Genomic DNA, 18,549 nt, shown 5'->3' with positions numbered 1-18,549 from the left:
TAGCTAGTCATAATCACAATAAATACGTTTTTGTCATTGTAGATGACTACTCAAGATTTACTTGGGTGATATTTTTGAAAAACAAAAGTGATACGTTTTGTCAATTTGAAATTTTATGTAAAAAATTACAAAATGAAAAATCTTGTTCTATTGTTAAAATCCGTAGTGACCATGGAGGAGAATTTGAAAATGAACTTTTTGAAAATTTTTGTAACTTGCATGGTATTTCTCATAACTTTGCCTTTCCTAGAGCTGCACCTCAAAATGGTGTAGTAGAAAGAAAGAATAGAACCCTTCAGGAATCTGCTAGAACTATGCTCCAACACAATAATCTTGCTAAATCTTTTTGGGCAGAAGCTGTTAATACTGCATGCTACATAACAAATAGAGTTCTCATTAGACCCTTATTAAATAAAACTCCCTATGAACTATTCTATGACAGAACTCCAAGAATAGACTATTTCAAAGTCTTTGGTTGTAAATGCTTTATCCTAAACACAAAAGATAGCCGAGATAAATTTGATGATAAATCTATTGAAGGCATATTTTTAGGATATTCAAGTCATAGTAAAGCATACAGGGTTTTCAATAAGTGTTCTAAGTATATTGAAGAATCTATGCATGTTAGTTTCTGTGAATCTATTGATCAATCTGTTCATAAGCAAACTAACGATGATGATGTTGAAAGTACAGATTTATTTTTAGATAACACAGCTAAGTCTAATGAAGATGATCATCAAAGAACATTTGTCGATATCAAAGATCATCCTCAAAAGCAGATTTTGGGAGAACTGACAAAGGGGGTTCAAACTAGAGCTCAGCTAGAACGGATTGCAAACATGGCTTTCATTTCTCAACTTGAACCAAAGAAGATTGATGAAGCCATCATTGATGAGTTCTGGATGCTAGCCATGACTGAAGAACTGAATCAATTCCAAAAGAATGAAGTTTGGGATCTTGTACCAAGACCAAAGAATCATCAGATCATTGGGACAAGATGGATCTTCAGAAACAAGCTAGATGAAACAGGTAATGTTATAAGAAACAAAGCAAAACTAGTTGCTCAAGGATACAACCAGGAGGAAGGTATTGATTTTGATGAAACATTTGCTCCTGTTGCTAGACTTGAATCTATTAGAATGTTTTTAGCATCTGCAAGCTATATGGATTTCAAATTATATCAAATGGATGTTAAAAGTGCCTTTTTAAATGGTTTTATAAATGAAGAAGTTTATGTAAAACAACCTCCAGGATTTGAAAATGAACAATATACAGATCATGTTTTCAAACTCAAACGTGCTTTGTATGGATTAAAACAAGCACCTCGTGCTTGGTATGATAGACTCAAAACCTTTTTATTAAAAACTGGTTTTTCTGTAGGCAAAGCAGACTCTACTTTATTTGTGAAAATAGTGAATAATCATACCCTAATTGTTCAAATATATGTGGACAATATCATCTTTGGATCTTCTAACAGCACTCTTTGTGAAGAATTTTCTAAGTCCATGCAGAAAGAATTTGAAATGAGTATGATGGGAGAACTCACCTACTTTCTTAGACTGCATATTAAGCAAACCAAGGATGGAGTTTTCATCAATCAGTCTAAGTATGCTCGTGAACTTCTGAAGAGGTTCAACATGAACTCAACTGCTTCAAAATCTACTCCTATGAGCACTACTACTGTTTTGGACAAAGATAAAGATGGTAAGTCTGTCGATACAAAGGTATACCGAGGTATGATTGGATCACTTCTCTATTTAACTGCTAGCCGTCTAGATATTATGTACAGTGTTTGCTTGTGTGCTAGATTTCAGTCAAATCGAAAAGAATCACATCTTAAGGCTGTAAAAAGAATAATGAGATATTTAAAAGACACAGTTGATTTTGGATTATTCTATTCAAAATCCTCTACATTTGATTTAATCTCATACAGCGATGCTGACTTTGCTGGAAGTAAATCTGACAGAAAAAGCACAAGTGGAACATGTCATATGCTAGGGCACTCACTTGTATCATGGTTCAGTAAGAAACAAAACTGTGTATCCTTATCAACTACTGAAGTTGAATACATTGTTGCTAGCCTAGCCTGTACACAAGTTATCTGGATGAAACAAACCTTAAAAGATTTTGGTTTAAAATTTGAAAATACAACTATTTTCTGTGATAATACTAGTGCTATAAACTTATCTAAGAATCCTATTTTACACTCACGAACTAAGCACATTCAAATAAGACACCACTTCTTAAGAGAACAAGTCTTAAGCAATATAATTAAACTCGAATTCATACCCACTAATCAACTGTTAGCAGACATATTCACTAAACCATTGAAACATGAAGACTTTACACGAATTAGAAAAGAACTAGGAATATGCAAACTAAGTGACTTATAAATTAATCACACTTATTATAATACTTCTTATAAGTTTTGTTAAAATCTTATTTTAAAAGTTTTTTTTTATCGATTTTTGTTAGTCAAACTAGGTTTCCATATTCACGTATACTCTAAACTCTTATAAGACACATTCTTTATGTCTTTCAACTTGTCATCTTTCAAGTACACATCCATTATGACTCCTTGTCCTATCTCCTTTCACTCATATCCATAAAAACTATTTATATTAAAAGCTATCATGACATTGTTCACATCACTCATCTTATAACTCCATTATTATTTTTGTCCTTTTGTGAAAACTTCTCTTACGATAAATTGATTCACCTTCAACATGATAACAAATGTAGAAAATGCCAAGTGGCATTACATTTGGGGATTTTTTAGGAAAGTCTAGGGGTTAATTAGGCATTAGTTTAGATAATTTAGGCTAGGGGTAGTTAGGTCTTTCCACCCAAAAATCGCCCCCCCCCCCCTTAGAAGAGTCCAATTTTTTTAAAACATTTGATTTTTAACCTAAAATTTTTTTATAAATAGAAGGCCATAGGGGGTCGATTTTCCCATCTCTCTCCTATTGGATTCTTGGAGCTTCTCTCTCCTCTCCAGCCCTTCCTCCATTGCTGCAACTCCAAGGTATGAACTTCTTCACTTTTCTTATTTTATTTAATGCTTTTTAATGCTTTAAACCTAGATTTAGGCTTGGACACCCCTCCTTATGGAAGATCAACCATGGTTTCACCTCAAGAACCATCAAGAACCAGCAAGAACAATCTAAGAAGGTGATCTAACCCTGTTTTGAATAATTTACAGAGATTTTAATCCATTAGAATTGATTTTAACATGATTCTTTGCATTATTAACCAATAAAATATATGATTTACCCTTTTTAATGGGTTAAATCTATGTTTTAAAGGTGATATCAAATTCCAGCCATTGATTCCCTGTTTTTAATTTATTTTCATGGTTTATTCATGTTTGTTTTACGTTCTATAGCATAGAAATAAGTTTTTTTTACTGTTTGTGGTTTATTTTATTTATTTACATTAGTTAATGCATGGTTTTTCAAGTTTCTTAAATTTCTGTGTGTTCTAGGTTTAGAACAGTAAAGATGATATTATTTCGGATTGAAGCACTCATTGTTTATTTCTGATTTTTTTATATGTGATGCATGCATGAGTTATTGAGTTACTGTAGAAAAATCAGAGGTTTTGGGTCTCGGGAACCCTGTCAAAAAAATCAGACATCAAATCGGGTTTTTAAAGCTTTAAAATCGTGGTTAAAATCAAGAAGGTAACTTGCTGTGATGATATTTCTCTCATCTTATATTCGATTTTAGATCTGTAAAGTGCTATGGATTCACATTGAGTAGATCTGTCTGCTGTGAAATTTTCGGATTTTTTGATCACTGTTTATTATTTTTCCTCTTTTAGAGAATCTGTTTTTAATTTTAAAACTCGTTAGGGTTTACCAAAACCCTAATCAGACTTGTGTTAGTCATAAATCCCAAACCACAGATCCGATTTTAGATCTGTAAAAAATGAGTATTGTTATTTTTCTGTCTACTGTTCACCACTAAAATTTTAGAGATTTTTGTTTATAATTGCTATTTATGTCTGTATTTGCAATCTGGAATAGCTGTTTTAATCCCTGTTAAGAGTGATATATTTTAGCTCAGATTGCCGGAAGGGTTTCTCCCTAACCGGAGATGATTTTTCCGATCTGTAAATTGGGAAATCTTTGTTTTTCTTCTTAGTTAGTCTCTGTAAAATTTCATAAATTTCCATGGAGATTTGACCCCTGGTTCAGGTCTTGGATTGAGACTGGTTGGTGAATTAGGTCAAAAATAGCATATTTTAGGGTTTAATGCAATTTTCGGATTAATTTAATGTCAAAAAATTATTTTTATAATTCCAATTCGACATTAGGGTTATAAAAAGTGCAGGTACCAATTTTTATGGATTTTGGAATCCATTTGATCTCTTAATTAATAAAATTGCAAAACCGGGTTCCTGAAAGATCCAAAAACACTGCTAAAATCACAGTTTTTGTGATATTATTGGATTTTCGTGCATAGGCATATATTTTTAGGGTTTAATCATGTTCATAATCATATTAGGATGCTTTAGGTTTAATTTTGTGCTTATTTGATTTCATTTAGTGCATAAAACCTAAATTTTTACCAAAATCTCTTTCTAAAAACCCTGATTTCAAGGCCATAGTCTTGCTATCGGGGGCAATTTGGTCATTTGACCTAAATTTCGAAATCCCTAACCCTAATTTTCATATTTTTAAGCATGTCACATCATATTTAGCTTAGTTTATTATATTCAAATTTCAAAACTTGCATTTTATCAAAATATCTTTCTAAAAACCCTAATTTCAAGGCCATAGTCTTGTTATTAGGGGTATTTTGGTCATTTGGACCCCAATTTCGAAATTTCATATTTTATCTTCCTTATTTATTCAATTTTATTTCATACTTTATCATTTTGATTTAAGGGAATCAAGGAAAAGGCTTATATCTGGCAAAATCCAACAATTTCCTGATATTGTTGGATAAATCTAGAAAAGCCAACATATTTTCATTAACCAAGTTTTCTAGTTTTGCAGGTACATTGAAGACTTTATTTTTCATGTATTTAAATTTCAATAGTGATGTAATTTGTAATTAAACTTTGGAATAAGAATTTACATTTCCTGCTTAGCTTAGGCAGCATTGCATATATTTTATTTTTTTAAAATAATGTTAATGTGTGATGGATGATGATTCATGCATATTCAAACTCACTATGGTCTACACGAATGGCACATGCACTAGCTTCTATGAAGTTTATAAACTTGGTGGAATTTGTATTTATGGCCATAGTCAGAATACGAATGATACTCAGATTTATGATCTTCACATTAGCCACATTCAGCCTACACTCTTAGGCTAACTTCAAAATGCACTGCATTTCTCAAAAATACAAAAAGTATTTCTCAATTCCTTAAATCCATATTCATTCATTTCATGCATTTGCCAATTCCAATTCGAATTCTAAGTCAAGGAAATTGAATTCCTCAAAATCTCCTAAGTCTTATAGCAAAATCGATTTTCCCAAAGACATTGAATTTCAAAGGATATTTCAAGTATTTCCCAAGTTCCAAATTCAAATTTTCTAAGTTAGAATTTCAATTTCCAAGTTTGAATTCAGAGAAACCAAGTCTCTCAGAGTCGATTTTCACCAAATGTCAAGGATTCCTCAAAATCGATTTTATTTCTTTCAGAAGTATATTTAAAATCCCAATTCACGATTTTTCAAGATTTACATTTTATATTTCAATCATTCAAAGCAAACATCATGTTTTCAAATGTGCATTTTTCTGAAAATTCATAGCACATGCCTGATTCTATGTGCATTTAGAAATTAGAATATGATTTAGACAATTTGAATAAAGTAAAGCATAAGATTGATCCTTAGTTCAATTACCCCTGTTAAAGGTGGCAGGAACGGTTGAACCTCGTACCGAAAGGCGAGTCCCATTCTTCAGAATTTTCCCGCATTTTAAAAACGGAGGCGAGTTATTTTCAAAATCTTTTTCAAAGGTCAGTTTGATTTGCAAAAGTAAAATTTTGCGATGATAACAGGTTTGGCGACCGTGATGGGACCTGTCTTTGCCTGATCAATCTAATGTTCTACTTAGTTCAAATTGTCAAAATCGATTTTCATGGAATGTCAGCTTTGCTTTATGATATCATGTGAACCTAGGAGCCTAGACTTGAACCCAGCTGACATGGAATGCATATAGACTAGGTATGGTTTGGTAGGACCATATTGAGGAGAATTATTCATGCTCACATAGACTTAGGTCTAATACAACACTCCTCAATTTAGGAATTGTATGAAAACAATGCTTGCATCTTCAAATATTTCAAAATTCTATCTCTTTAGGACTTAGAGCCTTCTGTTTGATTGCATGTGCTCATGTTTTTCAAAAATCACCCCACCTATATTGTCCTGGTCTTCACGTTGCTGGGCTCTCTTCCAGAACCATAGTTCGGGACAGAGCCTCACAACTGGGCCACTTATTTGGGTGAAAACCCCCCTGCCACGTACCAAGGGCCATAGTCCAACGTATATCGGCAGGTGCTCAAGGATGTTGGAAAACTTGAACCTAGAACCGGAGAAATTAATTTTATGCCACGTACATCGAGCCTTGGCTTGAGTATATAGGCATAACTGGATTGGATACAGTTGATCTGAGCCTTAGAGTTAGGATTAAGGTCCCACAGCCATTTCAAAATTTGTGCATCTAGAGTCAGCTTTTAGGGAATGCTGTTTGTGCATGCTTGTTTATGCAGAATTTGATTGAATGTGTTATTTCCTTTTTATTTTCCATATTTTCCCCAATTTTCTAAAATACTGGACGATTTTCTCAAAATTCCTCAATCTATGTCCATGTACTGTCCATGTTTTAAACCTTGAATGATTTTTCAAAATACTTCATTTTCCATTTATTTCTTCATATTTCAAACCCTGGACGATTTTCCAAATTTCCCTTCATTTCCTTCAAAACTCCAGGTGATTTCCCATCTTTCCTGTCTTCTGGATCTCGAATTTCCTGCTTTATTTTTATCCTGCCTACATTTTTCTCAAGATTCCTGTATTTTTCTCGAATCTTATTCCAATTTTCATGTCTTCCAGTCTGATGGCATCCAGTCAGCTTGATTCAGTCTTCCCTGACGGTCACATCTCCTACGAGGTGCGACAACGTCTTCCCGAACATCGAGTCCTCAGCACCGGATCCTTCTTTCCCCGGTGGTATTATTCATGGTTCAAGAACTTCTCTCGTATGTTTCCGGACCATCTGGGCGAGTGTGGATTGGAACTGGCGTCCGCAGTGGGAAAGCAGACAGTCAACGGCAACTTGATCCATGCACTAGCAGAGCGGTGGAATCCGAGCACTTCTACCTCCTGGTTCCCGTGGGGCGAGATGACAGTACTGATGGATGAATTCTCAGAGATTATGGGATTGCCCGAGCCAGCCGGTCAGCCTGGAGATCCATTGGAGAAACAGTTTCTGATTAATGTTAAGGGTCTGGACCCAAAGGATGCCTTAGCTCGCATGACAGGACGCAAGTCTTGGCCATTGATAGAGGAGGATGGAAACGAATATGTGGACCTGCTCGAAATCTATAGACAGTATGGAACATTTGCAGAAGTCAGCTCGTTGTCCAGGACAGCTCGAGAAAGAATTCAGCACGCGATGGTTCTGTGCACGGTGGGATTAGCTTTCTTTCCCGACGGACGAAATTACATAGATATCAGGATAGTTCAGCTTCTAAGGAGATGGGGAAGCCGACAGACCAGCCGCCTCTCGATTGCCATGGCCGCACTGGCCTTTCTATACCGAGGGTTGATCCGTTTCACACTCGGAGAGTCGATCCTAGTCGAAGGGTGCACCTATGCCTTGCAGTCTTGGTTCCTCCAGCATGTGCCAGTCCGAGTCAGTTCCTTCAGATACAATAGTGAAAAGCTTCTTCCAGTTGCGCGATACCGGTTCTTGATCGACAACCTTCAGGAGGAAGAGGTCGTATGGGATTACTTTGATCGTCAGGAATCACCTCCCAGATATACTTATGCTTATGGCAAGCGATTCAGACTACTTGGCCCCTTCTTCTGCGCATACTATCATCCAGAGCGGTGTGTCAGGCAGTTCTCTCAGAGGCAGAAGCGCGTAGAGATTCGTCCACTAGTCGGGGTTCTGCCAGAATTCGATCTCGCATCAGATTAGTGGTCCGGAGCATACCATTCTGCCAGACATGGCTGGGATTCCTTTGTCAGTCTTACTATTTTTTCTGGTCCTCGTGTATCTTCTGATTATCTGGAGTGGTGGAAAATTGTCTGTCCCCCTCCCCTCTGTCAAGTGTATTATTGATAAAATCATGTTTTTCCTCTCAATAAAATTCTTTTATTCTACATTTCACCTTGGTTTGACGACCTCGCCTAGGTAACAAGGCATATTCTCAGTTGTTTATTTTGCAAAGGAATGACAACACAATTGTCGTAATCCCAGCGACGACTCAATCCCTAGTAATGGGATACTCTTTCAATTGTCTACCAAAATTCTCAATAAATATTTTCCTCCAAGCCAAATTTCCTTCAAAAGCCTAACCATCAATTCTGCCCTGCAGAGAGCGTTAGCAATCTCCAGAGAGTTGTCGTGACATTCAATGGTTCATACAAGGTCTGGAAAGAAAACCACAGCAGTTGAAGGCGTGGCATACTCGATCGCTTTAGAAGAAGAAATGGACTCACCCCGATCAGTCAGAAGCCAGGGTCAGCAAGCAGAAGATGATGTTGATCCTCAGACATATGCTATGTTCAAAGAGGTGATGACCAAAATATTGGCAGAACAAGCTGAAGCTAGTAAAGAAAAGATCCAGGTCAAGCAGAGGGCAAAAGGCCGGTCAGCCAAGAAGGTCTTGAAACTATCCAAGAAACATATCCAACACGAGGATATATCTGATGAATCAGAATCAGTAGGTGGCACTGATAAAGAGTATGAAGTTTGGCAAGTACTTCAAAGATCCCCTCATAGGCAAGGGACAACCTATAAATGGAAAAATCAAGCAATGGATCCAGTCTGAATACAGCTGAAGGAAATGACCAAGATGATTAAAGATTTGCAAGCTCATGACAAGGGAAAGAAGGTCTTCAGGAACAAAGATTTTCATGATGGCATCACCTCCGTCAGGAATAATCAAGATTCAGAAAAGAAGACAAAACTCACCTTCTTCGTTGATGACAATCGCAGTGATTGCAAAAATAACAAAGGCAATCATACAAGTCAAAAAGAGAAATCTTTAAAGCAGAGTGAAAAATTGAGTCAACAGAAAGAGAAGAAAAAGCATGACGGTTGGGGTTACAATCGCGAATTCACTCCTCTAGATCAGCCCCTCAAAGAGGTCCTTGAATACATGTTGAGCAAAGGAATGGTTAAGCTTCCAAGAATTGCTAATCCTCTGGTCACCCTAGGGAAATGGAAAGACCGCTTCTGCAAATTCCACCAAACAACGGGGCACGATATTGAACATTGTTTCGTCTTTAAGAATATCATCCAAGATCATATCGACAAGAATCTCTTCATTGAAAATGAGAAAGAGTACTGGTCAACTGTCTTATCCAAGTCTCAGCAAAAATCAAGTACTCGACAAGAGATGCAGCGTGATGATCCAAACCAGGACCACAAGATGGCTCTGTTAGATCAAATACTCGAGAGTTTCTTGGAATACATGCACACAAAAGATACAGTCGGGTCTCTGAAGGCTCACTCCACATTTTCTACCAATTCTACCAGAAGTAGCAATGGACAAAACAAAAGAGGAGGTAGAAAAAATCATACTGGAGGCTCAGGAAATCCAAACTCAGAGAAAAATGACCTCGCAAGTCGGAAGGATAAAATGGACAAGCGAGATGACAAGTCTTCCTCAAGTGTCCAATTCGAATTAAAATTCCAAGGAAAACCAAAGCATGATGGTTGGGGGTACGATCGCAATTTTACTCCCTTAGAACAGCCACTGGAGCAAGTTCTGGAATACATGATAGCCAAAGGGAAGGTTAGACTCCCCAAGATAGCAAATCCTCCTGTGACCATGGGAAGGTTTAAAGATCAGTTCTGCAAATTTCATTGGGCAATGGGTTACGATACCGAGCATTGTTTTGTCCTTAAAAATATTATCCAAGACGTCATTGACAAGAATATTCTCGTTGGAGATGAAAAGGAGGACCATTCATCCTGATCATGTTTCTCCCCAATCATTCAAAAAATTGATAACACTAGCACTTTCCTAATTTCTCATCTTGCTTTTATTATTTCAAAGGGATGATGTAATCTCGTCTGTCTTTCCTCTATTTGTTACATTTCCTTCAATACATCAATAAAGTTGTCAGTTTTTCTCGCAAGCTCAGTGCCATTTTTTTTATTCTCCTCGGCAAAATGTTCTTTTATGAGGAATGACCTCTTCAGAGTCTCTTCTGAATCAATCAAAAGCCAATTGTCGTGTCACGTTCAGAGAGCGCTCCTCAAACATCAATCATTTATTCTTTTGTTCAAATTCTTCTTTCCCAGTTACACTGGGGCATTTTTAAAATTTTCATTTTATCTTCAAAACTTTCTGTATGCAGGCAGGATAAACAAATCTCTCATTTCACGCACTTGTGCACGCATGTGCACCCATTTACATTCATGTGCATTTGCATACATTCATTCGCATTCATCTGCATCAATTTGCATTTGCATCGATTACCCATTCAGGATAAGGGATAAATCCTGAGACCCCGACATTTGTCTAGGTCAGCGTGAGGGTAAAAGATTGAAAATCTCACATTACAATCATCAAGCGCTTTCTAAACACCAACCTTTTTCAAGTTCGTCCTGCGGGCCGAGTTTTTATCAAAACCATTTTTACCGGTCAACCTTCGGGTGAAGCGAACTTTCTAAATCCAGTATTCACTGGTCGAACTTCCTAAATCCGGTTTTTACTGGTGGAACTTCCTGAATCCATTTTTCACTGGTCGAACTTCCTGAATCCAGTTTTCACTGGTCGAACTTCCTAAATCCGGTTTTTACTCGTGGAACTTCCTGAATCCAGTATTCACTGGTCGAACTTCCTAAATCCGGTTTTTACTGGTCGAACTTCCAGAATCCAGTATTCACTGGTCGAACTTCCTGAATCTGGTTTTTACTGGTCGAACCCTCTAAATTCAGTAGTCACGGGTCAGACTTTTTCAAAGCCCAGCGTTCGTGCGGGTACTCTTTTTTTAATCCAGTGCTCGTACTGGTAATCTTTTAAAATCCAGTGCTCGTACTGGTAGCCTTTTAAAGTCCAGTGCTCGAACTGGTATCCTTTAAAAATCCAGTGCTCGTACTGGTAATCTTTCAAAATCCAGTGCTTGTACTGGTAACCTTCCAAAATCCAGCGCTCGTACTGGTAACCTTTTAAAACCCAGTGCCCGTACTGGTAATCTTTTAAAACCCAGTGCTCGTACTGGTAATCTTTTAAATACCAGTGCTCGTACTGGTAATCTTTTAAAACCCAGTGCTCGTACTGGTAACCTTTTAAAACCCAGTGCTCATATTGGTACTCTTCCAAAATCTGATGCTCGTACTAGTTGAACTAGTCCCAAATGTCAGCTTTATACTTATCAACTTTTCTTTCCTTTAAATGTCTTGAATTGGTCTAGAAGAGTCGAGTTCCGATTCGAATCTTCTTCCAAATCCAATTCAGAATTGGTCTAGAAAATCCAAGTTCCGACTTGAATTTTCTTACAAATCCAATTCGTATAATTTTCTTTCCTCTAGATTCTAGAATTGGTCTAGAAGAGTCGAGTTCCGATTCGAATCTTCTTCCAAATCCAATTCAGAATTGGTCTAGAAAATCCAAGTTCCGACTTGAATTTTCTTACAAACCTAATTCGTATAATTTTCTTTCCTCTAGATTCTAGAATTGGTCTAGAAGAGTCGAGTTCCGATTCGAATCTTCTTCCAAATCCAATTCAGAATTGGTCTAGAAAATCCAAGTTCCGACTTGAATTTTCTTACAAATCCAATTCGTATAATTTTCTTTCCTCTAGATTCTAGAATTGGTCTAGAAGAGTCGAGTTCCGATTCGAATCTTCTTCCAAATCCAATTCAGAATTGGTCTAGAAAATCCAAGTCCCGACTTGAATTTTCTTACAAATCCAATTCGTATAATTTTCTTTCCTCTAGATTCTAGAATTGGTCTAGAAGAGTCAAGTTCCGATTCGAATCTTCTTCCAAATCCAATTCAGAATTGGTCTAGAAAATCAAAGTTCCGACTTGAATTTTCTTATAAATCCAATTCGTATAATTTTCTTTTCTCTAGATTCTAGAATTGGTCTAGAAGAGTCGAGTTCCGATTCGAATCTTCTTCCAAATCCAATTCAGAATTGGTCTAGAAAATCAGAGTTCCGACTCGAATTTTCTTTCAAATCCAATTCGCTTAGCTTTCCTTTACAAGTTTGAACTTCTACTCAAACTATCCTGCGAGTTGGTCTAGAAGATCCGTGTTCCGACTCGAATTGTCTTTCAAAAATCCAATTCATCTAGTTTTCCTTGAAGAGTTGAATTCCGATTCGAATCTTCCCTCAAAAACCCAGTTTAGCACCTGGTCCATTCAAAGCTCACAAGTTGGAATCATTCCTTCTTAAGCTATGATCCTTAAGTTGAATTCCTATGGAATTGATAATTCGTAGGTCGAACCCCTGCGAAACCAATGTCGTTCTTAATTGAACCAATGTCGTTCTTAGGCTGAATCCCCATCAAACCCATGTCATTCCCAATTTCGACCCTTTTGGGTCACCCAATACCAATTTCAATCATCTTCTCTTGCGAGGGACCCTTTTTCCAGGGAGAGTTCGAGGGAGCTCATTCTTTTTCGCATGTCTTTATTGTACGTTTGTTGAACCCCTTTTTTTAGGGAGAGTTTGAAGGGACTCATGATTCGCGAACAGTTTGCAAAACAATCTTTATTGTCACACAAGGAACCCTTTTTCCAGGGAGAGTTTTGACGGAAGCTCATCCTCCTTGTAACCCTAAATGTCTTTTGTTAGGCCACCCCCGTCGTCGAGGACCCTTTTTCCAGGGAGAGTGTGATGGACTCGTTCCTCTATGATATCCTTTCAATCTTTGTTAGCGGCCCCCTTTCCATAAGAGAAGCCTAGAAATAGGGAGTTTTGACGAAAACTCTATTTCTCTTCGAAAGTTCGTTTTGCAAACACCTCCTCTTCAGGGAAGAGAGGAGTATCTTTTGTTACCCGTTCAGGTAAGGGTTAAGCCTGAGTCTCTCCTTTAGGGAAAGGAGAGAAGAATCTAGCCACGGATGTGTCATTTAGATCTCAAGTGATTTCTTTCACCAAGGATTCCAAGAATATTTTGCCAATTTGCCATAAAAAAAAATAGTTGTTGATTCCAAAATCTTTATCGCATAAAATTGTACCTTAGAATACCTTCAGTATTACTTCCGAAGTGACAAAGCTTTTGCGAAAAAGGATTCAAAATTCAAAATCTTTCTATTGGCCAACCAAAAGGATGAAGAATAAATCCGCGATATGGCCAGCAAAGAAAATTCAATGTTGTTGCAAAGCCATGAATGATTGATATTGATCGCAGTCAATGGCGCATTTTTAAAGACCATTCTTAAAAAATAAAAGCAGTCGAAATATCTTGGGTGATACAGAAAAATCCACTCAATCACCTAAGCTGCAATTAAATATCTGCAAAAGGGATCTCTCAACTGTCGTCAAGATGAAGGCGAATTAGATGAGTCAAACCCCGGGGCCAAAGAAGATTTGGATCATCTCCAAGATGACGGAGTTTGTGACGGATCCTTCTAGGGAAAGTCCAGATCACTGTCAAGATGAAGGCGAGTGTGATGGACCTCCCGACAATCCCTAAAAGGTATTTAATTTCTGTTATCATCAAGAGATTCCTAACCAATGAGCCAATAACCGTCAATATAATCCCTGAGAGAAAAGAAGGATCGGAACATCTCTGAGATGAAGGAGTTTGTGACGTACCCTTCCAAAAAAATAAAGAGAGAAAAAGCTAGGACATCTCCAAAATGAAGGATGATGTAATTCCCGAAAAATCCAAGAGAGCTCCAATTCTGTCAAAAAAGAGTGCAGAAAGATCATCATGAGAAAAGAATCCCAGGATATCAGACTGCCGAATCTATCAAGAATCTTCTTTAATTTTGTGAAATTCTTTTATCAATATCCTTTCGCTAATAGCTCTCGCAATATCAAGAATACATTCTTTTCCGTCCATATCAATGAAATTGATAGCCTCCTTGAAGGAAAGTCAATTGCAAGTAATTTGAATTCGAATCTTGATTCTACGGAGTTAAGCCCAGTCGGAGGTAATACTTCAGGTAGAAAAGAGGGAATATTTTTCATATATATATGTGCTTATCATTCTTGAATTAACTACAATTTTTTATCTTATTGGCAATCTTTTTAAGTTATCCTGACATGAAGTGAGAACTTGATGTTTATTTTGATGTATCCAGGCGTTGTTGTTATCCCTTTTAGGATCGGATGATGGGAGTTGTCCAAGATCCTTCCCTTCTTGTTTTGATCTGAGTGCCTGGGCTCTCAGATTCGCACACTTCCCTGTGCTCCCCACTGTCCCACCATAGACAGTTCCCGTTCAGGTTAAGGGTTAAACCTGAATTTTCCGCAAAAGGTCATCTGTCTTAAAAGCCATTCAGTCTTAGCAATGAGACGTCCAAGATCAATCCCTTTTCAAGCTTTAAGGAACCCCCTTTCTTCCTTTTGCAAACCCCTCTCGGATTTATTGTGCAGAATTCGAAGGTCCCATCATGGTTTCTTCATTTGAGGACTTCGTATATCGTCCCCTTTCAGGTTAAGGGTTAAGCCTGAGCCTCGTTTTTCCACGAGGTATCGTCCCCTTTCAGGTTAAGGGTTAAGCCTGAGCCTCGTTTTTCCACGAGGTATCGTCCCCTTTCAGGTTAAGGGTTAAGCCTGAGCCTCATTTTTCCACGAGGTATCGTCCCTATTCAGGTTAAGGGTTAAGCCTGAGCCTTGTTTTTTCACGAGGTATCATCCCCTTTTAGGTTGAGGGTTAAGCCTGAGCCTCGTTTTTCCACGAGGTATCGTCCCCTTTCAGGTTAAGAGTTAAGCCTGAGCTTCGTTCCATACGAGGTATTTCCTGTCCCATCCAGGTTAAGGGCAAAACATGAATCTCACTTCTTTTCGAAGTAAAATTTTCTCCTTATTCTTCATTTCATATCTATCATCATCCTTGGAACTAATTCTTTCATACCCAGTCAGATTCATCTAACTGAGGCATTTTTATAGTCCAAATTTGGTATGTTTTCTTTGCCACTAAGCTCGGCTGTCAACCGGCTTAGCAGCAAAGAGGGGCATCTGTAAACACACCAAATTTTTACCTTCATCTAGTGTTTGTCCATTTCATAAGTCATTACAGATCATTGCATATCATTGCATGTATTCTGCATAGCATTACATGTCATTGCATAGCATTGCATGTCATTACATCTCATTTTCGAGATCCAGCACTCCTATTTCAAAACATTCAATCCAGATTTGAATTTTAAAGCTTTATTTCAAAATCAATTTCAAAACCTGGGTTTTTATTCAATACTTTGTCATTTTCCAACCCCAGGATTTTATATTTCGAAATATTTTCTCAGAAAACAATCTGGATTCCTTTCAAATTCAAATTTTAATCGATTTTAATTCACAGATGAGACCCATTGAGGTGGTGTCGCTTCTGAATTCCTTTATTCATCAAATTTCTCGAATTTTTGAAAGATTCAGTCCGATTAGGACTCTGTCTCAGAGTCCTAATTCAGTCAGGAGTTTGTTTTTAAGTCTGTTTTACTTCCATTCTCAATCTTTTTCGTTTGTTTTCGAAATTTAGGTCATTTCACAGAGTCCAGTTAGTTCAGTACTCTATTTTAGAGTTCGGTCGAGTTGGGAGTCTAACCCTAACTGTGTTTTCTGACTTATTTCATCATTTCTTGATAAAATCTTTTGAAAATTCTTTCATTTGGCTTTTAAAATCTAAAATCTCAGAGTCCTAAGAGTTCAGGACTCTAACCCGGAGTTCCAATTCACTTGAGACCCTATTTTCAAAGATCTTGAATTTCAAATACTGATTTTAACCCCTTTTCAAAGCCATTTTCAGTGTTTATTTCAAAAATGTTCAAAATTCGATGTGGGCCCACTAAGTTGGCACCATATCCAGAGGAATTCTAACTCAGTTAGGACCTTATGCCATTTCAAAAATCCTAATTTTAAGTTTACTTTTCAAAATCTTTTGAAAACTCCTTCAATTTCAAGTTTTAAAATCGCTTTTTGAAAAACTCAAGTAGGGCCCACTCGGGGTGGCGCCATATTCGAGTAAGTCAGGGCTAGACTAGGGTTAGTTGATGTCTTGGTTAGTGTTAGAGGTTTAGAAGAGTCAAAACCATTTTGAAAAACTCATTTTGAAAGTTAGTTTTTAAAACTAGTGTTTTTAAAGGTTTTTTAAGGTGTTTTAAAAAGCCAAATGTAGAAAATGCCAAGTGGCATTACATTTGGGGATTTTTTAGGAAAGTCTAGGGGTTAATTAGGCATTAGTTTAGATAATTTAGGCTAGGGGTAGTTAGGTCTTTCCACCCAAAAATCACCCCCCCCCCTTAGAAGAGTCCAATTTTTTTAAAACATTTGATTTTTAACCTAAAATTTTTTTATAAATAGAAGGCCATAGGGGGTCGATTTTCCCATCTCTCTCCTATTGGATTCTTGGAGCTTCTCTCTCCTCTCCAGCCCTTCCTCCATTGCTGCAACTCCAAGGTATGAACTTTTTCACTTTTCTTATTTTATTTAATGCTTTTTAATGCTTTAAACCTAGATTTAGGCTTGGACACCCCTCCTTATGGAAGATCAACCATGGTTTCACCTCAAGAACCATCAAGAACCAGCAAGAACAATCCAAGAAGGTGATCTAACCCTGTTTTGAATAATTTACAGAGATTTTAATCCTTTAGAATTGATTTTAACATGATTCTTTGCATTATTAACCAATAAAATATATGATTTACCCTTTTTAATGGGTTAAATCTATGTTTTAAAGGTGATATCAAATTCCAGCCATTGATTCCCTGTTTTTAATTTATTTTCATGGTTTATTCATGTTTGTTTTACGTTCTATAGTATAGAAATAAGTTTTTTTTACTGTTTGTGGTTTATTTTATTTATTTACATTAGTTAATGCATGGTTTTTCAAGTTTCTTAAATTTCTGTGTGTTCTAGGTTTAGAACAGTAAAGATGATGTTATTTCGGATTGAAGCACTCATTGTTTATTTCTGATTTTTTTATATGTGATGAATGCATGAGTTATTGAGTTACTGTAGAAAAATCAGAGGTTTTGAATCTCGGGAACCCTGTCAAAAAAATCAGACATCAAATCGGGTTTTTAAAGCTTTAAAATCGTGGTTAAAATCAAGAAGGTAACTTGCTGTGATGATATTTCTCTCATCTTATATCCGATTTTAGATCTGTAAAGTGCTATGGATTCACATTGAGTAGATATGTCTGCTGTGAAATTTTCGGATTTTTTTATCACTGTTTATTATTTTTCCCCTTTTAGAGAATCTGTTTTTAATTTTAAAACTCGTTAGGGTTTACCAAAACCCTAATCAGACTTGTGTTAGTCATAAATCCCAAACCACAGATCCGATTTTAGATCTGTAAAAAATGAGTATTGTTATTTTTTTGTCTACTATTCACCACTAAAATTTCAGAGATTTTTGTTTAGAATTGCTATTTATGTCTGTATTTGCAATCTGGAATAGCTGTTTTAATCCCTGTTAAGAGTGATATATTTTAGCTCAGATTGTCGGAAGGGTTTCTCCCTAACCGGAGATGATTTTTCTGATCTGTAAAATGGGAAATCTTTGTTTTTCTTCTTAGTTAGTCTCTATAAAATTTCATAAATTTCCATGGAGATTTGACCCCTGGTTCAGGTCTTAGATTGAGACTGGTTGGTGAATTAGGTCAAAAATAGCATATTTTAGGGTTTAATGCAATTTTTGGATTAATTTAATGTCAAAAAATTATTTTTATAAATCCAATTCGACATTAGGGTTATAAAAAGTGCAGGTACCAATTTTTATAGATTTTAGAATCCATTTGATCTCTTAATTAATAAAATTGCAAAACCGGGTTCCTGAAAGATCCAAAAACACTACTAAAATCACAGTTTTTGTGATATTGTTGGATTTTCGTGCATAGGCATATATTTTTAGGGTTTAATCATGTTCATAATCATATTAGGATGCTTTAGGTTTAATTTTGTGCTCATTTGATTTCATTTAGTGCATAAAACCTAAATTTTTACCAAAATCTCTTTCTAAAAACCCTGATTTCAAGGCCATAGTCTTGCTATCGGGGGCAATTTGGTCATTTGACCTAAATTTCGAAATCCCTAACCCTAATTTTCATATTTTTAAGCATGTCACATCATATTTAGCTTAGTTTATTACATTCAAATTTCAAAACTTGCATTTTATCAAAATATCTTTCTAAAAACCCTAATTTCAAGGCCATAGTCTTGTTATTAG

This window comes from Nuphar pumila, chromosome 3, assembly GCF_984573655.1.
Source record: "Nuphar pumila chromosome 3, dmNupPumi1.hap1.1, whole genome shotgun sequence".
Taxonomy (NCBI): Eukaryota; Viridiplantae; Streptophyta; class Magnoliopsida; order Nymphaeales; family Nymphaeaceae; genus Nuphar; species Nuphar pumila.
This window is presented reverse-complemented; position numbering follows the sequence as displayed.